We start from the raw sequence: 26,819 nt of genomic DNA on the forward strand, positions 1-26,819 counted from the left end.
TGAATTCTCCACTGCCTCATAAGAGCTTACACCACAAAACTCCCTGTGTTGCAGCCTATAATAGTCTTTTCATTATTTGGCCACGTATTTTAGTTTAACACACAGGAACTTAAAACCTTTAAGCTCGTTACTCTTCTGTCAAATTTAGTTCAAGTTGCCTGATGAGTTCAGAAGTTATTAGAAAAGAAGGGGGAGGACAGAATGAAGACCACTGACATCCACTGGGATCATAGTGGCTCAGTTCCTGCAACGGGCCGGGCCTAGAGCAGTTTGACATGCACAGAAGCTGCGAGGATGAAGCACTGAACTACCCTTACGAGCAGCAATTCTAGCTGGTTTCAATGTCTTGGAGGACCTGAGGGGCGACACCCCTGCAAATACTGTTTTGTTTCTAATGCACAAATGTCTTTTACACTTAAAGACCCAACTAGATTTAGTAATTCTCAGTGTGAGGAAAACTAATCATCCCCACCAAAAGTGTAAGACACAGTCCCTCCCTTCCCTGCAGTCTCTATTCTCTGTTGACTATTAGTTTAGGACCATTAGTTTGGCCAGTGGAATTCCACATATTTCGATATTTTTCTTTTCAAAGTGCCAAGGTAAACATTTTTTGGTCATCTCTTCCTTCTTTGCTGTCAGCCCACCAGTCTCTTGTTCCTGTCCTTTGTGCACAACCATATGAAGCTTGAATTACAAGTACAGTACAATTGTTAACAGACATCTCTCATTCATAATCCCAACATTTCCCACCTCTGTTGCAACCATGCGAGTCCAGGCTTTGATTAAAAAGGAGAAAAGGAGAAGTCTGCAAGCGTGTTGCTATATTGCCTTGAAGGAAAAATTCCTTTGATTCCCCAAACCTGTAACCTTGTTAGACTTACCACACATGGAAGCAAGGTGTGAAACTGTGTCATAAGCCCTTCAGGGGCAAACATGGGGAAGCACACTAGAACACATCTCCTGAGCACCAAGAACGGTGTCCTGACTGCTGGTCACAAAATCTAATTGTGTCTCCTTGTCTTTAGGGTGTCAATGAGTGAAGAAAGGGAGTCCACAGACTGCACCCACTGAAGTCCTTACTGCAGTCTCCTCTGCCTGCTCACACAAATGCCACACAGAGACAGGAAAGCAGCTTAACTCGATCCATCAGTGATCTGAAAGGTGGCACCTTCTGAAACAGCTACCCCACAGCGTGCAGAACAAATCTGAACTAATGGATTTGCTGTGGAGGTGATGACATCGCACTGACACAGCGGCCTACAAGGGGAGACATGTTGGGAGAACAGGGAGCCCAGGACCAGACACAGGAATTGTGGCTATAAGACACTTGACTCTGGTGGTTTTGGTCTGTAAAACAGGGAACTACACGCTCACTTTTTCCATCTCAGAAACACAGTATTTCACAGAAGCATTGTTACCTGCATTCAAAGCTGGGAGCAGTAAAGTACCAGGCTGCGTGCCTTACATGTCCTCAGCAAAGCTGTCTGGGAATCTTGTCTATGGATCTCCATGCCGAGCAGGACTTTTCCCCATCTGTTCCATCCACTTCAATCCAATGGACAACATGCAATTTTCCCAAGTGTAATAGTATTCTTAAACCTGAATAAAGTGTAAGGGGGAAAAAAGAAAACAGGGTATGAGCTCACCTAGTCTAACTTCCAAACTGTTTTAGACTAAGAAGCTTCATACAAATACTACAAAATACATTTATCCTAAAAACTTTCCTTAGTCCAGTAATGTCTGAAAAACAGACTATACTTGAGAAATACAAAGACACGAGTCCATGACCACCCACGCCCACTGATCATCAAGAGTAGGTAGGTTTGTTTACTTAACATTTCTATGATTGAGGTTGGGGTTTCCCAACCCTAGCTTTCTGTAGCAACTACAATTTTACTGTATTTCGATGACTGAACTACAGGACTAACTATGCTTCACATCATCTGAAACACAGAGCAGCAAAAATTAAACCACCAACAGGACCTGCTGCTTAAATGTTACTGGGCTACAAACACACTGGGGACCCATGAGTTGTAGGTCTCTCTCATCCCTTTAAAAGTTACACTTTAAGCAAAAGGACATTTTAAGTATTTCATGTATCTCAGTTGCATATAAGCCAAGTTTTTTATATCTAAATATTGTGTTGCAATGATTTAATCCCTTAAAAATTATTTTATATAGCAATATAGGCCAGACACACAATCCTATTAAAAAAATACATCAGCTTTGTCTCACAAAGCCTTCTATCATGAAGCCATAGCAACTCACGTTAATTATTATTTATTTATTTTTAGCTTTTAAGCCTTCACTGACAGAAGTCCAGGTTAACCTTTACTGTATTTTGTCCTGGGCTAAGTCCACTGTGACATCCTTTCTGCCCTTTTAAATACAGGAACTTTTTGGAAGTCTTCCAATACCTTGAAATAAACATTACAAGATATGCAACAATTAACATGAGTGGTTCTAGAGGCTCCTGAGACAGATCTCTAAAGCCTTTATGATGTGGTGTCCAGATCTGTTTATATATATTTTTTTAATTTAATAATTTCAGAAATCACTCCTTTAGCATCTTTAGCAAAGTGGGTGTGAAGTTTCTATTCCAAACAAAAAGTGATATGGGAAAGGAGAAAACACTATGATAAAGCATGCAAAAAGCAAAATTACATTACAAAGGCAAAAAAATTAAAATACTATCTGTTTATGTTTAATGATGTCTAAGGGAAAGAGTTGACTGTTTTTAGGAAACACACTGAAAATGACCATTTCACCCTGTAGATGGTTGCCCTGGAATCAGAGGATGAGCTGCATGAGATAAAAAGATCACAAGTCTAGGATGTTTATGTACCTCAAAGCTGATATCCATTTTCTTTTTGTTTGCCAAATTAGACAATGTGTTTCTACTTGTTTATGAAAATGGCAAGGTGTAAAGCTTTTTCACTTCAGTCTTCAAGAACGAACTTAGGATTCTCAGAGGCAGGAAATTTGACAGAGAGCCTCCAATCCAAGCTTTCAAAGAGACAGGGAGGAGAGATGATTTGGGATTTATTTTATTTTTTCAAATTTTAAAGTCAAATCAGAAAGCTCTGAAGTCTTTTTACTACTGAGTACTACAGAAACTAGTTGAAATAGTTCCTGAAGCACCTGCAACTACCTTCAAAAGTTAATGGAGGAGAGAAAAGCTCCCAAAGACTGGAAGACTAGCACAAATAAAATGTACCCCAAAAGAGAAGAACAAGGAGAAACGAGCATTGCAGACAAGTAATACTTGCTTCCACACCAACAGGTTCCCAAAACAAGCGATTAAACAACCTATTTGTACACACTCAGAGAACGAGCTAGTCAAGATTTATCAGGAAAAAAATAAATCACATCAAACTAAACTAATTTCCTCCTTTGACAACACACAAGGGGGGTAAGGCAAAAGTTATGCATCTTGGCTTTAGTAAGGCTTTTGCCTCAGTGTCTCAGCCAGCCCAGTGTTTTTGAAAGCATAAGCATTTTAAGAAGTTATCATGGAAATAGTCAAATAGCACATTTCTCTAATAGCTATGCACGTATGCACTGTGGTCTTCAGTAGCCAGTTACCAAAATCCAGAAGTGTTAAACCTCTTTTTTTCACATGTAAAAGTGATTTCAAAATCACATTCATTATATTTAAAAAGTACCACTAAACGGAGCGCTATTACAGTCTAATTATACTTTCGCTAGGTTTTAATGTCAGACATTTGAATGATGAACTCATCTGAAGATGACTAATTACAATGTGCTCCATGTGGGTAACAAGTTTCCAAGATCCTAATATCAATTAACAAAATGCACCCTCCTCGTTTAAGATTGAAAACTAAAATGCAGCCAAAAGAAGTTCCTGCCTTGTATCTTCCAGATCACAAAAGAATGCGCTACAAGAAAATAAGACTGCCAGAAAACCCTAAGACTTTCAAAAAGATATTATTCTGCAGATGTGGCTTAGCTACGAAGCCGAAACAAAAATGACATCTGAGCTTCGGATAGTAAGCCTTTTTGCCAATGAATTTCTTGTAAAGTCAACAATTATAATTTATTCTGATCCTTTGTGTCACCATATTAGTAGTTATTTTTCAGCAATCCCAGGGCAGCAACAAATAATGCCATAGAAGAGGACTGATATAATTACATGCTGAAAAAGATAGGCCAGCACCCTTACACTCCAAACTACCCTCTGTGGCTCCTTCATACCCCATATGTTGCTAATAAAACTGTTTGAATCATACCTATGAGACAGTTTTACTGATATTGTATCAGGTCCCTAGGTTCTTGGTATGAGATACGATGTCACTAGAACTATAACTATGCAAATTTGGTGATACAGGATCCCACTGGACACAATATTACATACCTAATTCGCTGTATGAAACCCTGCATTAACAATAATTCTGGTGTTATATAAATGAAACCACTATGTTTATTGAAAAGCTCACTACACTACAATGAAATCAAATTTAAAAAGCAATAAAGAGCAACTGACGTGCAAACAGTAAAGATGGCAAACTGGGCTTTCTTCCCCAAACAACGTAAATTTTACTTTGTGTGCATTTGCCAGAGCTTCAGAGAAACTTTGAGCAGGGACACTAAGCAGATGAAGTCAACTCCCTCCCCCAGTATTAATTAACGATGTGAAGTAGGGATCTTCTGAGCCCAATTTTCAGAAGCCACCACGTGATTTTCACCAAGCATCTGCAATGTATTCCTATCCAATTTGAGTCTCAATTTCTGCTACTAATAAGTAGTAACAATTAATACTAAGAAGTGCAGCAGTGAAAACCGACCGCCTGGGGACATCAACCCATCACACTGAAGCACCTCACAAGCATCATCTTCAGGTCACAAAACACCTGCGTTCTACCTCCAGATCTTACTTCAAATACAGGATGACCTCAGGCACATGAAGCTTCTTCCCAGCTCACATCAGGTAAATGAAGAGTCTCTCATTAACATTTCCTGCATAAGAACGGGGTCAGTGCCTTTATCTCTCTCTCCATATATACATTTATACACACACCCCTGCAAAAAGACATGTCTGAATGGTCTTAAAAAAATCAGCGCAACAGGAAGAGACAGCTGAGGTGCAATAAGAAACCCGGCAGCACAAACCAGCTTGACACACATTCTCCTTTTCTATGTTTCTAGTCATTTCTTCCCTCCCCTATTCATTGTTTTACTGGAGCTGGGGAGTACTGGAGCTTGTCACAAGACGTCTGTTTTAAAAAGAAATCTGAAAAAAACATAAAAGTCTAAAAGGCAGCCTGGTAAAGACCCAGACTTAGGAGATCAAAGTTCAGTATTTCATCAAGGTGTTGTGAGAATTAATTAACCAAATAATTTTATAAAGCAAATTGTACGGCAAGTCTGTATTGCAAATTGTTTAGTACACAGGAAAAAACACAGTTGTTTTCCAAAACCCTTGAAATACCTGTAACGCTTTTGAGTACAGACAGAAAACATGAACGACACACCACAAGTAGCTAAAAAGCCTCGCACTGTGAAGTACTGACTTTAACTAAACGATGCAAGGGTTTATTCGGATGGAAGAGAAACAGATTTGTAGCCAGGCACACAGTGAGCAAGATGATGAACTGACTGTTTTATAGGAAGCTAGCTTGTGTGCTTCCACTTCTGCAAGAGCTTAAGTTTTCCTTCATGCCACCTCCTGTGTAATAGTTTTATTTTTATTTTTATTTTATTTTATTTTATTTAGAAAAAAGGAGTGTAGGTGACAGCTTAGGAGCTAGAAAGCTGCCTCCCCACTCCAGACCCCTTCTGCCCTCTGGTACTGCTGTGACGTTTCATCACGGTACAATTTGGAGAGAATTATATACCTCTTTTCAAAAGTTTGAAAAAATAACCCCTCCTCCCCAATATGGCCCAAAGCTGTTATGAAGCAACTTATTTTTAGAAAAAGCACTTATACAGATACTTAATTTTAATTAATAGTCTCACTGACTTCAACATTTGCACAGCGAGACAACTCCACGCTTCAATTAAAGAATGCACATAAATGCTTTGCTGATTCATAGCCAAAAGCATGACAGGAACATCATTATATAAAATGCTCATAAAGTTTAAAAAAATAATAATAATAATTACAGGAACTCCACCCTCCAACAGGGCATTAGAAACCCTGTAAAACTCACAGCTGAGCAGAACTTACACACTGCTGAATATACGAATTCTCAGGCTGAAATACATTTAATTAAATGATTTCAGAGCGGGCAAAAACTTTTGGAAAAAATCTTTAAAATGTTTTGACTACACAATCTCTGGCTCTGCAGCCTTGGCATCTGCTGTTTGCCATGATTCAGCTTCCAAGAGTTGAGAACTCTCTAGCAGAACAGGGGAGATGATGGCTGCACCTTTATTTTTGATGACCTGCTTTCTTTTTCCATTGTTCATGGAATTTAAGTGTGTGAGAGTTTGTTTTTTTTTGTTTGTTTTCTGAATAAGCAATGAATTATTTCCAGCTCAGTTCCACCACAGACCATACTGAACACGTTCAGTAGATGTTTACTTCCAGGCACCAGTCATTCTGAGTTGCAATGCTGCCAATCATAATATACCTACAACAAATCTAATTTTGAAGTAATATGACACACGAGAAACACCAGTTAAGTTTTCTTCATTATCTATGTAATATCATAAGCTGTAACTTTTAGGCAGAATCCGCAGAGCCAGCTCGTGACGTTTTTGTTGAAATACCACCTGGTCCTCCTTGTAAGCAGAACTGGAGCACTGGGTAGCCCGTGATTCATTACTACTAACCCATAATTTCTGAGCTTCAAGCACAAGAAATCCTTCGGTCCAGGACAGCCAAACAATATTTAAAGAGTAATCCCCCCTCAAACACTTCTACTAAGGCATCAAGAAAATGATGATTGATGGTGTAACCGAGTTGAATATACCCATGTGAAAGTAGCAGCCACTGAGAGTTGCTTGTTTAAAGGAACACTGAGGACAAGGAGAGGCTTCCCAAATAACCCTCTCCTTCACCATGACCACCACCTTGGCACCACGCGATGCAATGTGACCAGCTGGACAGCTCAGGTCACCCCTTCACCACCTCGAAGAGCAGTGACAGGATAACCCAGCTGATGGAAAACTGCAGCAACCACAGGCTACGGAACGATGGGCAGGAGACGCACGTCTCACCATTCTGGTCCAGTCGACCAGCCCCAGCTGGGAACTGCACGACTGGATCCAGAAGCGGAGTTCAGATGAAGTTTTTGTGATAGCAGTTTGATAACCTCTCCGAATCACCAACTCTAGTCCTCTTCAATCACCAATGCAACCAAATCTTTACTCTCACAAAACTGGCAAGGTATTTTTTCACACCAAGGTTTAGCAAAGAATAGAAAAGTCTGCCAAAACATCAAGAACAGAAAACCTTTATCTAAAAAACTGATAGCAGCTCACTTAAAAGAGAACCGGCCCAGGAGTATACGTACACACAATGCATACGCACACATTTGCACAAGCTTTACTTGTTAAGCAGAACACCACATTTCGCTCCCACTGTTTTTTATTTGGGAACCGAAGACAAGCCCAGGAAGAGCAGGGGTAACTTTCTAAACAAAAAATGCACATAAATGATTTTTAACAGGACCAGACCAAACATTCCTTAGATTTGCACTCAACTCAAAGCTGACCTCAGGCACCACATTCAATACATATGAGGCAACCTATGTGGATACTGACCTTAATAATACTACGGGGCAAGTCTTGCGCACAGAAGACATGCTCTTGAACAAATGTTTTCCAACGTATTAGGCATATAGAAGCTTTTCTTCTGCATCACGAACTGCGTGTCACATTCCTTAAATTGTTTCCTTTCTTGACCAAATACACCATGGACAACCTAAGGAGGATGTCCTTCGGTGTTTATCTTTGAGGTTCTTGTTTACACTTTCTGCTAACAAAGAAAATATTTTTCCCCCCCTCAAAAAAATCAGTCAGATTTCATTTCTTAAGCTTTTCTGCCAAAAAAATACCAGGAGTCATTAGAGACTTTCAGCACTACCAGACACAACTTGTACTGACTTTAAATCAAGCACAGAACCCACAGTAATGTGAACGCAGAGAGTGAAGCAATAGACAAGCAATAGGGATGGCTGCAGGAGATGGCATCAACAGAGAGCTGGCCATGGCAATTACTCCAGGCAACACTGTGAAACCCATTGGTTTGGTAGCTGAACGCTGGTCGTGGTGTTAAAAACAAGCACTGGGGTTGAGCAGGTAACAAACTTCATCATCCTGCACAGGATCGCCACCCATCCAGGTATCGACGTGATGTACGTATGTACGCATGCACGTGTAACATCGCAGTCCATATTAAGTATTCTCACATGTTCTGATCCATTGAGGAGCTACAGAAGGCAAAGACCAGAGGGCTGGCCTCCTCAACACATCCTCAACCCCTTCCCCATGGTTAAGCTTTGCATTTCCTACACATCCACAGAACATGCAATCACGGCTCCCATCGCTGTGTTTCTCCAGATCTTTGCGTTCTGAAGAGTGACCCCTGCCCATCTGACTGTAACATAACACTTAAACGTTTTAAATAATATTAAGATCCATTGAAAGACAATACCTGTCTCTTATTTGATGCTATAAGCAAATCTTGAGGCTGCCTTTGAAGAAGTGTTGTTAGCAGAGCATACAACCTTTGGGTCCCAGATCCCAGGACCCAAACTGTAAGCTATCTCCATGAATTTAATGACATTATCCAAATGTTTAAGACTGGACACATTTAATTCTTTGTACACCGCACATTACAGAACAAAGAGGAGTGGAGAAACAAAACTGGCTTAAACTGAAGTTACACAACAGAACTGGTATAATGGCTTTGTCTGCAAGAAAGCATTTGCATTATTTAACACAAGGTATTTTAAATAGATCTACACTGAAGTAAAAATAGGCTTTTAAATAGACTCATTGCAGTAAAAAAAAAGCATGATTTATTTCTGTGTAACTAGATCAGATTAAAAAAATCCGAACACAAATTCCCCACGCAGAATGTCCTTGCTTTTGATCATCTACCTTCCTGGCTCAAACTTTTGAACTTGTAGAGATTTAGACCGCTGCAGTAAAATAAAATATAAATTCGGAATATACCATGCTAATATTATCCTTGCAGTTAAATACAATGTTGTCAAATGCTTACACACACAAAGCAATTCAAGTGAAAATCACAATGACGAATGTGTAATCTCATGTCCACTTACTTAGATTTATATGAACCATCACACGAAAGTCTCCAGTTACCCATTTTAAGACAGTGGGATGGATCCAGTTCTACCTGACCTGAATCAATTCTCAGTCTAAAATTGTGCATTTCGTAATTTTTGGCTTAAGCAGGATCAGTCTTTGCACATAGTTAAAGATGCCTGGGGCCACGCAGTCCTCTACAATCTCAGCAACTGGCCCAATCATTCCCTGTGATAGCATTGCTGAAAAAAATAAGATCAACCAAATTTCCCCATGCCCTTCCAGCTGTGGGAGAAACAGACCAGCCTATTCTTTACTTCGGGAGAAAAGGTCCTTAGAAGGTCAAGCTTTCATTTAAAATACAGATCATTAACACTAAGCACAGAACTACATACATTCTTGTTTGTGTTTGTGTAAATGGCATCCTATTCTAGCTACTTGAGAACTCTACGTATTTCTTTTTTAAATATACCAATAGCTTGTTTCTCAAACTAATTTATAATGGAAGGCTTTCTTATTGAACCAGAAAGAAATCATCCAATGATCTGTCATTGTTCTCATTTGCAAAGCATCATGCTCATGAGATAAACTGCAATTCATCAAACAAGCTTCATCATAGCCTACCTTGAACACAAAAAACCACAAAACCACACAGAATGGACGGGAAAGCGCAGGTACCGAGTGCCAGCTGCCTAACTGATAGGTGCTATTCACTCTTACCACCAACCACAGCTACGCTAGCTGATGGACAGTCTTCTCCTCAGAACTGTCAATTCTCTTCTAGAACATGAAAACTGGGCCAAAACCTCATAATGCAGCATCCAAGCCCAGGAAGTTGTCATGCAGTACTCGGAAGTGCTCCCTCGAGAGTTCGGTTTACACTGAACTAGGCAGCAGCCTCCCACACCACTCTTATTGCAAACATACCTCACATAGAGAAAGATTTATTTAATTATAGCAGTCCTCAACACAAAATAAGAATACTGACAAACACACAAAAAAACAGTATTATATTTTCAGTGTAGGGGGAGAGATGTGGGTTGCAATTGTCTTGAGTCCAAATGCCACTCAAGCTGCATGATGCTACCTGACACTATGCTGCCAGGCACTACTACGAAGGCAGGGTAAATCCCATATTCTACAGTAGCCTCTCAGAATAAAATAGATTAAAAAACAACAGGACAAATGGCTTTAAAAATCTACACAGTGCTCCCAAAACTTACCAAATCACAATACTTTTTATTTAACTTCCTGAATGATCTGAAGATAATCGAATCGAATCCTTCCCTCAATCAAAACCCAAAGTAAAATTTGCAGAGGGCAGCTCACAAATCGTTCTTATGTTTTGAAACTGCATTAAGAACAAAAGTGCTTCCTCTGAATAGGACGGACTTACATGCCAACTTTGAAAATAAGGGAGAATGTGAAGAGTTTATAGAGATCTTGGGCAGGTAGGGGACACAAAAGGAAAAGCACAGTCAAAAAAGAACCTGCAAAGCAAACACAGGAGACTTGCAAAATCTGGAAAGTGCATTAACATGGAAATATGTCCTCATATTTTGTTATATATATACACATATTTATATATATATATTTTTTTTGATATATAAATATCACCGAATCCAGACTTCACTGGCCAAAGACAGTTAAGTGATGAAAGCAGAGGTTTTGACGACCTGTAAACAAGTTTCATCAAATTGTACTTGGAAACGTGATTATTAGGGTATTAAAAGCACAGAGGAGGGAGGGCAGGATTGAAGGCTCACACTGACAAGCTGAAAATATAAAAATTTTGACCCTCTCACTTTAAAAGCAACGCAAAGCTTGGAAGAGACAGACAGCTACAGAAAGAAGGGCAAGAACTGTGCCTGGTTGTGCAGCATCAGTTCAGTGACAGCAGCCCATCCTACACCAAAAGCACAGCTTGGCCAAGAAAAACAGGTAAAAAGGAAGAAAAAACAGACATTTTAAAAATGGATTCACTGGAAAACAATATTATTGGTAGGTAGCCACAAGGTATCAATGCTAATACTTTAAATTTTGTATAAAATCCTCAAAGTTGTGCAGGGTATTTTCTCTCCACGCCTCCTGAACGACTGCAATCGAGGGACCCGGTTGCACTTCTGATCACAGGGATGGCTAGCTAAGTCCTCAGGCTGTGTCAAACATTTACTGTGGACAGGCTTCCAGTGCAGGCTAAAGAAACAAAATGGAAGGACCTAATCAGAAGCAGGGTCCTCCTTTGTGATAACACGGTATACTACTGTGCGTTGAAACTCGAAACAAGTTTATTAGCATTTGAGATTCAACCTCTCCCACATCCATTACCCCCCTTAACACGCTCAGCAGAACGAGCTGCTTGCAGGTATGTTTCATTGCTCTGAAACCCGTGCTCACCAGGATTGTCTCAGGTCAGGGCCAGAGAAAGAAATATGTACGCAAAATGGACACTCAGAAGTAGAACAGCAAATAGAGCGCCAATACCCCATCATGCTTTCATGTACTAGGAAATAAATCTCAATTATTGAGATGATTTACAATTTTTGTTGACAACACAAAACGTGCATTAGGTTTGTGTAGCAGGGATGGACTGAATGTAACCATAAACTCTCTATAGTACGAGTTGCATGCAAAAACAACACGTAACAGAAAGACTGCATGGAGAGGAAGACATTTGACTTCTCACTCATGACCATGTCCAGGCCCTATTAGAATAAAATGTAGCTCACAAGACTCTCCATGGACACAGCTATGTTAAATGATGAGAACCCCACGGCCAAGCTACAACCTCGAGAAAGAATTGCTTTAGCCTTACATCTAAGGCTAAACATAACATCTAAACAACTATATACGACCTTTTAACACAAATGGTAATTTCTTAGACTAGTTTTTATATTCCATCACATGTTCCCTCAAACAAGAGCTGCCCAAAAATACTTTGCATGAAAAACGAAATGTTCCCAGTGACAACTCTGATCACGTCATTCTCTGCACATGAACACTAGAAGATGCAACAACAGCAAAACCACTAGTTATTCTTGTAACTTCAAGACTTCACCCTAAATATAGTATGTTTTCAAACTGTCTTTCCTAAAATTCAAATAGTATGTTCATCGCTTTAACCAAAAGCTAGCAAAGTACAATTTGTATTGTGCTGCAGGCCATAAAGTGGATGTTCTTTATTTGAATCATGGATGGGTGAAGATGAAAAGTAGTTTTGGAAAATTTACAACAGTTCTGACACGACTGTGTGTTCCTCATTACAAGTTATCCCTAGCTATTTATTAGGCTTACTCCAGACCTTTTACTACTTTCAAAAAGATTATTTTCATCATTTTTTTGTATCAATGTACTTAGCCATAGAGAATTGCATAGGACACAAGCAAAAGCCCCTGCTGCAGTAATAAGCACTGTGGTAGCTGCTTCATCAGGGCTGGGGAAAGGCTGTGGCCTACAAGTAACATTTGGTAGTGAATTTTGTCTTCAGATGCTGTTCTCTTATTGTCTTATTCTAAATAACCATTCTGCAAGGGCAGAAGGAAGGGGAAACGATCAGGAGAGCTCCCTTCTCTTCTCAGTCTTGGAGTGATGCACCTCTACCAGGACGGCTTCCAAAATCTTCACAGCAGGTAGCTGCATTTTGCTTATGAATCCTGCAGAATGTCTAATTTCTCTCACCCAAAGCCTCTCCCAAAATTAATACCCACCACTGCATGTTGCCAATGCACACTAAATGGCTTTAGGGCTCAGCACCTTGAACAAATTAGAATCAGGACTTTCAGACTGGTTTCTGGAGAGTATTTTGGGAGTTTGGCTTCTCATTAAACAGGTTTTGCATTCTTGCCTATTGCAGTCTCTCTCTCCTGTAACGCTCTGTAAATTTAAACATTGGTTTTACAGTTAGAAGAAAGTCTCAATTACGAGCGATATTACTATTCAAAATCTTTTAGAACTGATTTTCTGAAAAATCTCTTAGAAGCTTCAAGACCACCTCTTTACACACACACACAGCCTTACAGGGCAATATGCTGTATGCAGAGGTGCAAACACATCTACAGCATGAACATTGCTACATTAGGTTACTGCAATGCAAACTCTGGTGTTCTGCAAACATCTATGGATCTCACTGTGCAACTACCCAAAGGAGCCATTAGGGCTGCAAACTTGACCTGTTCTTACAAAGATGAATTTTCTTACCCCAGAGGGGTAAGGAGAAACCACTACTGATTCTGGAGCTGCCCAGATGAAGTTCAGACGAAGAGGGCAGCGCAGAGGTGGAAGAGCAGATGGTCTATCATCACGTGCAATAACACTGGCAGAAGGAGGAACAGGTGAGTCTTGGGCTTTCTGCAAGCTGTGCAGGCTCAAACATGCAGGTAAGGCAACCTCAGGTGTAAGTGACCGCTGCATTTTCAAAGAGTTCATGTTTGATACATTAAAACTAAAGTCCCTGGTGCTACTAAGCTTCTCTTTCTTTCCTTCTTTCTTCAGATGCTGCTGCTTCCTGTAGGATAACAAAAGAAGCTTTCAAGTCAAGTGATTTTTCAGAGGAGTCAAAGAAACACCTGGAGACCTTGCAACATGTTGGCCACTAATACCAGGGCAGAAAACATCTACACTGCAACACCCTGAATTTCAAAGATCTTAAACAAGATGTCCAAGTTTGCATGTATGATTACGAGTCCTAGAACTAGAAACACCAAGTAGAAACCCAGAGCCATTTAGCTTGAAATTGCACAGGAATTACTAGTGAGTTCACTCGTGCAATGTCATTATCCTTACGGAAATGCATCTAGCTGAATTAGAAAGTGAGCACGGGTTTTGCTGGCAGCTCTCAGCACTCCCTAAATATTCCCTTGTGTATTAGCAATACATACACTCTAGAACGCTGTTGATAAAACCTTTCTATAACAGTACCCCAGTAATTCTAACAATTCATCTTTTATATATATCCATATGTACAAAGACTGTGTGTGAAAGTTCAGTAAAACAAAGCTAAGATGACATTCACTGCAACACGGGACTTTTTTTGAACTACGAAGAATCAAACCAGTATTTCTGTACAGTTTCTATACAGTTTATTTGTGAATTAAGCTGAGTAGTAGGTAACTCATCACAAAATTTTGCAAACACTTACCACTACTCACTGCTGATAAAGAAGCTTTCATCCTATAACCACTAGGACTTTTCCACTTAAAGCAAGGTAACCAGGGGCTTAGTCACCACAGTAGATCACAGAATTACAGAATTTTTCAGAGCAGTTTACCAAAAATTCAAAAATATATAATTCCTCGAAGCAAAGCATGACATTTTATTTGTAAGATGTTTGTTCTCAGTACTGAGTAACACCTGTTATATATCTGAAGGTGTTCCTTCAGCAAGCCAAATCTCCCCAGCAACTCTGTAAGCACAACGATCAAATGTTTTAAAAAATGGAAACTAAGAAATGCACTTGAGGTCTTAATGAATCGACAGCTTCCTCTGATTTCATACAGAACACATTAGAAGAGCACACACTGAAAACCCTGCCCATACATTAAGGCAATTTTTGCACCCAAACAATTTGATAATGTAACATAGTGTATCAAGCCAGTTTTTTCATAAATTATGATCTAAACAGAATACTAGTCAATTCACCAAAAGATATCAAAGATAGCCCTTTATTACAAATGATCCAAGTATCCCCCTTGAGGCTATGGCTATCAGAAAGCATTTAGTTAGCTCCCAAGCCAATATTTTTCGTATCTGTTTTATTATGAAACTATAACACATTTTCAATAACTTTTAGCTTTGCTATACAGAGAAGGAAATAATTTCCCAGAACCCTTTGGAAAATCTGACATGCGAAATGATTCTCCAGTCAACTTGTGTATCATTAAGCTGAAAAAAACATGCATCGGATCATTTGATCATGGGAGGGAATGGAAAAGCATTGGGACCTTCAGGACAGATGGACGAACTTCAGGTCACATAAAATACTACCAAGGCTGCATTTGAAGAAAAATGTGAAAGTTCGATAAAGCGCCCTGGGTGAAAATACTTTGCGTTGCTAAGAAACATCATCCCTGATGATGGATGAATTAAATTCTCTCTGTTAGTAGAGCCAACTCCAGGCATCCCTCACTTATTAGCAGAATGTTTTCTTGTACTGGTAATTTATTTTAGCAGCTACTTACAAACAAAGAGCCCTACCTTCAGTGAAGCTGGGACTTCCAAACTTGGACAATTAATACTAGAGAACAGGAGAGATTTTGCATCTTGAACGGAGTTTAATAACTACATTTTCGAAGTTTACATTTTCAAATGCAGTATTAAAACATCCATAATGCTTACGAACTTCTTTCAGGATGGTCTGCAATGAAAGATACTGATCAACTTCCAAAACAACAATTCAATGAACAGCTACCTCAAAGAATAAAACTCTTCAAATATTTCCGAACACTGAACATAAATAATTCAGGTAATCAGATTTTAAACACTACTTTGAGGGAAAAGTCATATTCATTTGTGTTATGATAACACCAATGTGAAAACCAAGCACGAAGGAAATAATGCAAACCACGTGCTTCTCTCATTTCGAACTTGTCTTCATGTTCCATCCAGTTCCTCTTTTAGTACATTACTTACAGGCTGCTGCTTCTGCAGAACATATTCGCGAACTTACAGCAGGATACCTTTCCATTTCTGAAGTATGCATTTTCTGTTGAACTCCCACAGAGCGTACCTGTTTGGGGCTGTGTAAGCGCAGTCCCCTCAGAAAGGCTCCAGCTGGAGCAGAGGAAGGCCACCTGCTCTCCTCTTCCCCCATGCTGCAGGATGGGTCAGGGGAGCTCTCCTGAAAGGGAAAGAAAAGCAAGCACATCTCACCTGGTACAGCCTCCGAGAGCGGGACGCAACAGCGGAGGCGAAGCACAGCAAGCAGGGAGCCCGGCAGAAGCAGGAGGGTCCTGAGATCAGAAAGCAGAAACACAGCTACTGCTTGGAGATGATGGAAAAGAGCAGATTTTTTTTTTTTTAACATCCCAGAGAGGTATATGCAGGATTTTACGTAACCCAGGAACAAATGCAGCTGCTGCTGAGAATAAACTGAGGGCAAGGACCAATTTTGCAAGAACGCAGTTGGCAGAGGGGTAAATAAATTTAAATAAAAAGAGTTTGATATTGTCTGATGGCAAGGCTTTATTATCATCATTATTTTTGTTAATGTCTGTTATTCTAGCTTATGTTCTAATGGAGCTCCCAAGTTAGAAGTGCCATATTTTTTGCACCAGAGAGCTCAATTTAAGGAAAAAAAGGTGAACAACCCTCTAAAAACCGCTCGCCAGTTCCCATCACAGCTTCCAGGTCAGAAATTACCATGCAGTTAGATGGAGAGGCCGCGCACTCAGCTAGGCTGAGCACAGAGGCAATCACAAGGGCTCTCCTTCCCAAATCTGCCACCACACAGAGGAGCTGCCATCAGAGTCAGACAAGTAGTATTTAATAACGATACCAATTTGGCTGCTCTACAGAAGTGCTTCCTGTGGGCCTAATAAGGAAGAGCTTTATAATCTAAGCAGAAGCATTGGGAAGCCTCGAAGGACGCCTCATCTGCACCACTTCTACTCCTGGAAGCCCGGAAATCCTGCAGCCAGCAGGCGGGTCGTCCTGCTGCCCTCCTGGACACAGGAACTTTTTGGAAACTTGAATGCAGAGGACAGGATAAACTGCTTCTATTCACATCACGTGTGCTGGAACGCTAATGTAAAAGCAAAATGCCTGCAGATTATGTTCCCAGCAAATAGCAAGGAAAAAAAAGGTTTTGAAGCAGAGATACCTCCCCCTGCCTTCTCTACATGCTTCACAAGCTATAACACCGCCTTCAAATATTTACATCTGTCTGATCAAAGACTACATTTTCTTTTTTTTTTTTTTTTTTAACTGTGGATCTAATAGCCATAAAAGATGCATCTCAAGGTACTCAGCCACGTAAGCACACAGGTATGCATTTATCCAATTCGTTACAGGTGAATTTCACACACCCTTCTGAAGACCTATCTGCTGACCCAGGTGCGCAGACCACCGTAAACATTCTCACGGCTTTTTTCTTTTACCTCACTAAACATCCCCTCCCTACACACCTAGGGCTGCAGGATGCCAGTTTCTCCAGCTCCAGTCCATTCAGGACAGGACAGACACAGACACCTGAGCAAGAGCAGCCCAGGGCCCTGCAGATGATGGAGCGGCTGGGGCACGCGGCCCCTCAGCCGTCCCGTGATCCCATCTCCAATGATCAGGTTTGTACCAGGACTCTTACCATAAGAAGCTTTTTATTTCTCCTCTTGGTCTTTGCACCGAATAATTTAGTCTTCTCTCTTCCTGAGAAATTGTAAGCATTCAAGAGTTTCTTCCAGTTGTGAAGGAAAAACGAGCACAGCCTGGGCAGGGCTGCCTTTAAAAAAAAGGAGTCCTACCAGCTAACTAGAGTTTGCTGTGAAACTGATAAGTCATTTAAGCTGAGTTCTAGAAAACAGCGTTTCAGTGCAGTACTATTTAGTATTTTTGTTACTTAGATGATGATCAACATACCTGCAAAATCTTATAGCTGCCTGGGAGGGGCCGCAAGCCTTCTGTGGAGCGGTCAGAACTGAAACAAGCAGGACTAAGCAATAAAGCCTCATAACCAAACTGGGGTTTTAACCCTGAATTAGATGCAAAAAGTGAAAATTTCATTCAAATTTGCATTAACAGGAGTGTCCTATGCAAAAGATGCTAAGATTTATTCACTGACACTGCCTGACTTACATGCACTATGTTCAGGTCTGGATACAAAGGTGCAGGAAACTTAAAAGCTCCAAAGAAAAGCTAAACCATCCAGAGAAGTTAAAGGGAAATAAGCTTGCTTAGCACAAAAAAAAAAAAAAAAGAGGGCACAAGCTTCAACATACGGTAACAGCAGTTACAGAACTGTTGATGAGACTCCTCTGCTGCAAAACCCAGGGCAGGGGTAGGAACACAGAAGCTTAAGTGGTTAGGGGGGAAAAAAGTAAGCAGAAATCTGTTACCTCTGGGGAGGGTTAAGCAACAGGGTAGGTTATAAAGGGGTCACAGTCCTCACCGGGTGTTTTTCAGACGTGGTTAAGGTGAACGTGTCAGACACGTCCGTGCGCACCTAGCTCGCTTTGTGGTGGGCGCTGTGCACTCACGCACGCGGTGCAGGGCTCCGTGGCTGGCTGACCTCCTGAGATCTGAGTTTTCTTTTCTAAACGTAAAGGCTGGAGGAGTTCAGGCCCCCGCCAGGCAAACCAGCAGGTGACTTTGCTGCTCCTCGGAGCTCCGAGCAGCCTTTTGATCTCTCTTTTTTCTAAGTAGCCAAGGCAGCCTGTGATTGACAATTTTCTATCACATCAAGCATGCTACCTTAAATATGAAGTACTCGGAACGATCCATGGGGGAAATAAAGGCAAAGCACTGAGAAGGCAACGGCAACTAAACCTGGAAGTCCTGTCCTCGGAAGGAAACCTCGAACTGCCCAGCTGGGCGAGGATGCTCGTCCGATCAGCATCTAGAAATATATGCAGTTACTTTTGTTTAGAGCATTAATAAAAAGAAGTACTTAATAAAGCACTTAGGACAGAGAAATAAGGAGGGAAGGCTTGACGTTTCCAAGCTTATTTTCACAGCAGTATGAAAGGAAATGAGGTAGAGTCAGAGCTAATTCTCCTTATATAATTTCACAAGGAATGATTAGTTCTGCCCCAACAGTAACAGCTTTCCAGAGGGTCCTGCTTGTCGCAAAGATTGCACGCGGATGCTCGAAGTGTAGCTTCTCCGGTCTCTGCTGACAGCCAGCTTAAAAGGACAACATAATACTCATTTTACTACGGAATGAAATTCACAGCGTGAACAGCAAAGTAATGTCACAGCTACCATGGAACTGTAGTCGCGTGTTGGGGGCTGCAACTTTTACAAGTTTAATCATGAAACAGACTCACAAAAAGGAACATAGGGAGCAGCTTTCTGCTCCAGCAGCGTGGTCCTTAAGGACGTCGAAGGGCAGCAGTGTAAGCTGCGTTCCCACAAAGAGACAGAATACGGCACGGAGGAGCATTCATGGCACACGCCCGTGCAGATTATTTTGTTTTAAGGCAGGTTTCCAGCCTTCCCCGTGCTGAACGCCCCTCCCGTAAGGCTGGCAGCGAAGCGCTCCGCATGCGCAGGACTGCAGAAGGTGCTGAAGTCTCCAAGTCACCTGGGTCACTTCTGGGTGAAATCCCAATTACTGGCAATTCATCCCACTAAGGCCAAAAAAAAGAGAAAACCCACCTGTAAGAGCCTTAACTCGGCCCAACAGCGGCCATACCACACTGACAGCGCTAACACTCTGTGCAACCTTGCAATAGGTGTTAGTATTTTTTATAAAGCACTGCAGTGTTTTCCATTTAATCCTCGAATAGACACCAGTACAAAATGCACATTCAATTCCAAACTGCCACTGCAAATTCCAGTTTAGCTACTAATACTTCTTTAAAAATATATATTGTTTTTAAATATATACAGATAATTGTATAGTTTCTGAGGGAGAGAGAGCCTACCTTAATAAATGTAATCATCAACTAAAAACCTCAATGACTCGCTGGAACAGCATGCCAAACATTAGAAAGACTTTAAATATGTATATTTTGCAAGATCATTTGTTTTACAAAAGACCTACAGATTAAATACAAAGCACACTATTCGTTTTAGGCGCAAGAAAGACCAATTTTGTATGCCTTGCCCGAAATAATGACTAATTAGGCCAGCGCTACCCTACAGTCATTTCCATAAATCCTGCCTCCACATTTACATCACAAGCAAAAAGAAAACTGACTTAATGATAACAAAAGCATATTTCCTCTAAAAGTTTTAAGATCAGGAGAAGAAACTGCCCTCTAAGGCCAACAAGATGATATTGTTTATCTGGAGACTTTGAATTCATCTCCAACTTCACAAGGTTTTAAGCAGAAATTTACTGTACTGCACAGCGAGCCAACAGGCAGACGAGGTGAACGGCCAACATTTCAACTGAGAAGTCTCAAAACTGAGAATTTCCCAGGATTACTTACTGTGCAACGTCTTCCTGGAGCATGTTCCTTGCAAACACCTTGAGAGTAACTAGAGAATAAGATATGCACTATGTCCAACCAGTTTCTGATTCTTTTTTTCTGGAATACTTGTATGTAAAGTAAGCATCAAGGCAAAAAGATTCACTGGAAATATGATGCTGAGCATCAGCCGAAATGAGGATCTGTACTGCATTAAAAGATTTTTAAGTGACGGAAATTATGGTGCTTCTGAGAAAGCACTTGCTTAATTATACGTACCAGGGAACAGTTTTCTAAAAACCACCTGATTTTCACAACGCAGCATGGACACTATTTGTGCTTTATTTACAAAGTTGTGAATTGGTAAATAAACCACTATGAAAACAGAATCAAGACCTACATCGTCCATAATCCAAAATGATGTAATTAATGCATAACTTTGAGGCCTTTTTTTCCAAAAAAATACGATTGAAAGGACAGGAAGATAATGTTTTCTTAGAACTGAGCCCAAAAATAGAGCTATCTTCAACTGCTCTTTCTCCCAAATATTCTGCCACTACAGTCACGTACCACCACTGCTTTACCTGATCACTCCATTCCAATTTTTCAGCATTTATACACATTTATTCTTGTACATCTGCACCAAACTCTCTGATATTCTTCAAGTTCTTCCACACGAAGACTTCAAAACAGTTCTGTTTCTCTTACATGTGTTTTATTAGGTCTTACAGGGAGGAGCCACAAGTCTCAATTCTCTGAAGGCAAAACTTGTCTTTGTCTTTTCAGATTGAGAAAAATAACTAAGAGCTACAGCGAGATCTTCATCCTTCATTCCAACGCACTTGAGCACTGAATCCCGCCAGTGTGAGTAATGCCCATCACGGACCATCAATTCAGTAAATCTTCCACCCCAAAGAGGAAGAAAAGACTGCATCATATTAAATCTGAATCCAACTAGTTAGGCGTGAACATAAGGGTTTTCCCACCCCCCCCCCCCCCTCAATGACAGCTCCTAATAACGATTAGGAAAGGAATCTTGCACTCTGGATGAGTAAATCTAAAGCACAGCAATTACAAGCTTCATATGCAACCACGAGACAAATGGGATTTTATTCATCAAGACCACGATCACTGAGATTTCTGTTGCCAGAGGCATGGCCAACGTAACCTTTTTGCAGACCACTGTTGCACCCCTCGGGGGAAAACATTCCCCCCATAGCCATGGCAGGATCGTGCTTCTAGCACTGAGCTTCATCAACACGGTAACCTGTTGCACAGAACAGCATCTGAAATAATCCTGGAATAAAGCTGGAAAACAGCACATAAAACCACAGTGGTGCATTCTTGGATAGACAATACTTGAATGTGTGTTCAGATGCAAAATTGATTAAATTCTTCTTTTCTGTTTTCCAACCATACACTAATTCTTCAACAATTTTTGTAACAATTCAGCAAAACTAAGGCATGGAGATGCTATTAAATCTAGTTGTATCTGAACTGCCAATGGCAGAAGTTTTGCTAATCACATCCGTATTATACATATCAACTATAAATGTGAAAATTAAATACGCACATATCTAAATCAAAGTTTCTTCTATAGCATTAACTTACCTTGGGACTTAAAAGTCTCAACTGTTTGTGTTCTTTCTGTGCCCTAACCCTAAGACATGACAATTCAGGGGAACAAACCAAACCACGTTCAGTGGCTGGCCTTGCCTGTTTTCCTCCAAGGCCTGCATTTTGACATTAATTTCACATATTCCTTTGTTAATTTTAGATATTGCTTCACTTCTCACTCAGACATCAAAGAGCCGCACATACCCAAAACACCAGCGACCTGAAGTAATGGTTTCCCTACTTACTGTCATTTATAAATTGAACTGTGATTACTTGCCTACAGCAAACACTGCAGCTCAACAGCAGAACGTCTACACATGCTCCCATATCTACGGCCCGGGATTTATGGCAACAGACTGCTTGAAGATGTGGTTCTCAGATTTCGATTTCATATTCTCTGTCTGGTGCTTCACACATTTATTTTTACTTTCACATCCGACGTGCAGCAGCACGGACAGGTGTATGTTAAAGCCATACCATGCCACGCACCCTTCCAGCACCAAGGCACAGCACCGTCCCTGCTAACGGTGCCACGGCTGGGGCAAGCAGCTCTCAGGAGCCCCCTCAACTCTTCTGCTGCCCAAAATCCAGAAGATTTTCCTGCTTTACAAACTCAGTAGAGAACGTTTCTCACATACAAATGGAGAAAAACCAACCCTGGTAGCTAATGTGTTCCTAAAATACAGCAGGCTGCTGCATGGCATCCTAAGAACCTGGCACATATATCTAGAGTTTGTTCTCCACTTTTTTTGTTTTAAACTTGCAGTATTACTATGTTATCCAACTAATCTAAAATGAACGAGATACCTGCTCCTTCCAAGTTTTCAGATCATTTGGTTCTGTTACTTCTCTCACTACATAATGGCTCACGATCAGCCGTACGCATAAACACTCAACAGACCAGACAACATTAAGGCCCCATTATTTATACTAATATCATTATAATCTAACCTCAGAATATTTTCTCAGAGTATTTTGTCACAACAGAACACAATTCTGTTCACACGGGAATAAACGTTTGTATTTAACAGGCAAGTTCCTTCTGAACACGTAATTTGGGATCCCATAGAAACAGCAGTTCTTGAACTCAATTATTTAACCTGTTGAGAACTCAAGTCTTTGGACAACACCTCCTCTTTACAACTGAAAGAGATGAGACACGAGAATATTCCACATGAAATATTTGCTCATCAACTGCTGCAACAGCAAGGCCTTATCTCAACAGATCTCCCAAGCTGGACTATGTAGCACTGCGTTGTGTAAACATACTCTTTTCTTGTGAAGCCAAACAATGCTGTGTATGAGTCTTTTTCTGTTGTTTTTAATAATTTACATTCCGGGGGCATGCAGCAACAGTAAGGAATTTAAAGACAGCAAATGCTGCTAAAGCCATCCCTACATCAGGATGAGCTTGGCGTGACCACAACTTACTGCAGCCGTTCAGCTCCTGCAGGCTCCATGAGCCCCAGGTGAAACCAAATACATTGGTCAAGAGCTGTTTTGATGGGGGAAAACGTCTACCTAGATATTTTGCCCATGCAGGATTTTGTTCAGGGACTGTAAACCCTCACAGCTTTGATAAAAGTTACAGAATAACAGAAGTCCACGGTGTAGATAGGGCCAGAGGCCCGAAGAGCTCAATGTACTTGGCTCTTCTTTTACCTACGGTCAACGTCTACAACAGCAGCCGTAGGGTGAAGAAAACATTTATAACAAGCTAAAACAGGAACTTTTTTGTTTTCATATTCTCAAACTTTATTGAGCAGAAATGTTTGAGGATAGTTTATTACTTTTACCGGCCACTCTAGAATGGGCCTACAGCCAAACAGGTCTTTGAAATATGTGTCTATTTTGGTTTTAAAACAACTTTAAGGAAGTTGTATAACTTTTACACTGGAGTCTAAGTGACTGAGCAGCATAAATGACGTGTTTCAGCTGCACCTTAGGTACTCAGGAAGCTCTGAGCACGACAACACAACAGTGCCAGTTGCAGTTGGCAGTGCGAGGAGATGCGCAGAGTTAGTTAACAGGCACTTGGACCTGGGGTCGCAGCCTGCCGACTGACACGACCACAGCAGTGTCTGCAGAGTGCATCAGATGCCAAGCCTGCTGAACTCAGCTTTGTGTTGGGTTCAGACTCTTGGTCACTACTTACTTACATGTTAACCTCACCCCTTACCTCTTGCTCATTATTTTCTTCTCTGAAACTTTGATGCAACTGTTTTTCCTTTCCGTCCAGCTCACCCCTTCCCAACACTTCCCTAAGACACTGCAATAAAGGAGATGTTTCCTCACATCACATTAAGACTAGAACAATCTGCCAATAGTTTGTGTCATTCTTGCCTCTCCAGGGCTTTACTGCACTACTTTAAAGGCAATAATTGACAACAGCCATAAAAACACTACTGAGTTAAGAGTTCAAACTGTGCATCTATCAGCAGAGGGATGAATTTTGTACTGTGCCTGTAAAGCACCAATGTCTTGAGCTGGACACTGGGGCTGTGCCCTGGATTCTACCATTTCTCTCTACTGGCCAACCGAAACTTAGCCGAAACTGGCAAACTGTTCGGGAAGTTTGTAAAGACTGAGCTATGCCAGTAGGGAGAGTGATCCTCACCTTCTTCACATGCTGTATGCATATAAATAAAAATTAAAAAAAATCTGTCCTTAATTGATTTATCTGATCTGGGTTCATAGCTTTTAAACTTATGTCAGTAAGTACTCTTCTGATGCATTTTAACTCTGCCTGGACTTCTTAGAAGTGAAAAAAAAAAGATGAAGCAACAAGAACACACTCTACATTAGGTCTTGAAAGCTCCAATTAAAATTCAATATTGTACTTTGTATGGAGGCTCTTTACATGAAAACCCTGTCATGGTTAAGATTTAAGGTTAACCAGGTTAATAGAGTCCAATAAAATAGCTCTATTTAATTATGCCAAACCATTGTTATAAGCCACACTAAAATCCGCTACTCATCTTTACCTGACTATTGTGCTAAACTCTGAATCACGGTAATGCACATCTAATTCTCAGGAACCAGAAAATCCTACCACAAAGTAAGCCTCTCCTATAGGAGCTGCTCCTCTTTCAAACTCTTGCCCCCTACTTCTTGAAAAAAGGGGGTAAAAAAAAGTGCATGCATTTGCACCTCAAATGGTTTCTTTCCCCCAGCCTGCTACTTCAATCATCACAGAGTCATGTGTTAAAAGATTTGTGCAGACCTGCCAAGTCTCATTCGTCTAAGACACACTTTCCCGAAGTTGGGATTCGTTCGCAAAGTGCATTTAAGCAGCTCCTCTACTATGAGGTGTTCTGTCACGTGACGTTTTTAAGCCTAAAAGAAAAAAAAAGTCCTAAAATCTACACATTTTTCACAACTGAGGTCTATTTTTTTTTTGGCTTGTTCTGTAAAGCGTGACACTAGGTCACCATAAAGTGAGTAGATCACCCCTGATGGTTTTTGCTCTGTAACTAGTTTTACATATTAATGTTTTAATGGCGTTATAGTGACACCGGGATTGAAACTGGGTTCAAGCTTCGCAGCTCGCTCCACGCAGGCTTACAAAAACGAGACAGTCTCTTCTTTGCACCGTATTTTTTAAAGAAAAAAAAAACGTGTGTATCAGGGCACAACACCCCCATAAACGCTCCCTGAATCGGGGCAGGGGCTCGCACAGCGCCGGGACCCCGCAGCCCTGAGGGCCGGGCCCACGCCGGGCGCCCCGCGGCTCCCTCATAGCCCCGGCCCGGGCAGGCAGCTGCAGGCGGCCATGTTAGGGCCGCCGGGGAGGCGGCACCCCACGGCACCCCCATAAACAGACAGACACACAGACGTACAGACACGCAGACAGAGACACACACAGCCCCTCCTGCCCGGCCGGGCCGCTCCCGTTGCCCCTCTACGGAGCCATCTTAGGGGCCCCCGGCAGCGCCACCCGCGCGGCCGCGCAGCCATGTCAGGCGGCCCGGCCGCCTCTCCTCCCTCCTTCCCTTCTTCCTCCCTCCCTCCCTCCCTCCTTCTCCCCGCGGAGCCAGCTCCGGGGCCAGGCCCCCCGCTCCTCCCGTGGCCCCTGCCGGCCCTCTTTCCCCCGGCCGCAGGCGCCGGGCCGAGCGCCCGCCCCGCCGCGCTGACCCCTTCCCTCCCGCCCGCCTCGCTCGGGCGGCCCCGCTGCTTACCCCACCCCGAGGGAGCTCACCTCCTCCTCCTTCTCCTCCTCCTCCTCCTCGCTGCCGCCTGGAGACCGCCGGCCCCGCCGCCGTGCCGGCCCCTCCCTCGCAGCAAAGCCGGCCTCCCCCTGCCGCCCGCCGGGCCCCCTCCTTCCTCCGCTCGGGGCTGCCACCGCCATCGCCCGGGGCAGCCCCGGCGGCTGAGGGGGAGCCGCTCCATGGGGCGTTTGGGACTGAGCCGGCGTGGTGCTCAGGGAACAGCCCCGTTCTCCCTCGTCCTAACCGCCTTCGGGGCTCCCCGCATGTGCCGCCGCAGTCCTGCCCGCGCCCCGAAACGGGCTGCTGGAGTTGGGGGCAGAAGGCAGGGTGTAGGGGGCCACGGGGAGAACATGAGGGAATTAGTGGTCACACAGCCAGCAGCAGGGCTCTTCGGCCGCGTGGGATGCGGGGATGGGTGGGGGAAACAGCAAGGGATTGTAGCTGAGGGGGGTAGAATCATGGAGTCATAAAGGTTGGAAAAGACCTCCAAGATCATCTGGTCCAACCATCCCCCTACCACCAGTGTCACCCCCTAAACCGCGTCCCTAAGCACCACGTCTGACCTTTCAAAGAGAGGGGAAAACTGCAAGGATGCTCTCATGACAGAAGCACAAGGAACAAACAGAAAATGAAGCACCTTATCAGTTATATATGAGTAAAAGGTGTGTGTTGTTTTCCATCACTGGCCAAGTCT

General features: G+C 42.0%; 1 protein-coding gene across 41 annotated transcripts in view; it reads right to left on the bottom strand.

Moving 5' to 3' along the window:
- The window catches only part of GTDC1 (glycosyltransferase like domain containing 1), a 182,005-nt gene extending 155,811 nt beyond the window's left edge, over window positions 1–26,194 (bottom strand). For 4 of the 41 annotated variants that reach the window (XM_035556019.2, XM_035556012.2, XM_035556007.2 and 1 more), the window contains exons 1-5: window positions 17,534–19,120; window positions 15,962–16,072; window positions 15,430–15,589; window positions 13,435–13,741; window positions 1,419–1,599 (exon numbers count right to left, since the gene is read on the bottom strand). The gene's annotated coding sequence lies outside the window, so the exon portion shown is untranslated. Of the gene's footprint in view, window positions 1–1,418; window positions 1,600–13,434; window positions 13,742–15,429; window positions 15,590–15,961; window positions 16,073–17,533; window positions 19,131–19,211; window positions 19,515–26,095 lie in introns of those variants that run through there. The other 37 variants (XM_035556016.2, XM_050711503.1, XM_035556013.2 and 34 more) reach the window with 29 other exon arrangements.
- Window positions 26,195–26,819: the final 625 nt, after the last annotated feature.

Source organism: Cygnus atratus, chromosome 6, assembly GCF_013377495.2.
Source record: "Cygnus atratus isolate AKBS03 ecotype Queensland, Australia chromosome 6, CAtr_DNAZoo_HiC_assembly, whole genome shotgun sequence".
Classification (NCBI taxonomy): Eukaryota; Metazoa; Chordata; class Aves; order Anseriformes; family Anatidae; genus Cygnus; species Cygnus atratus.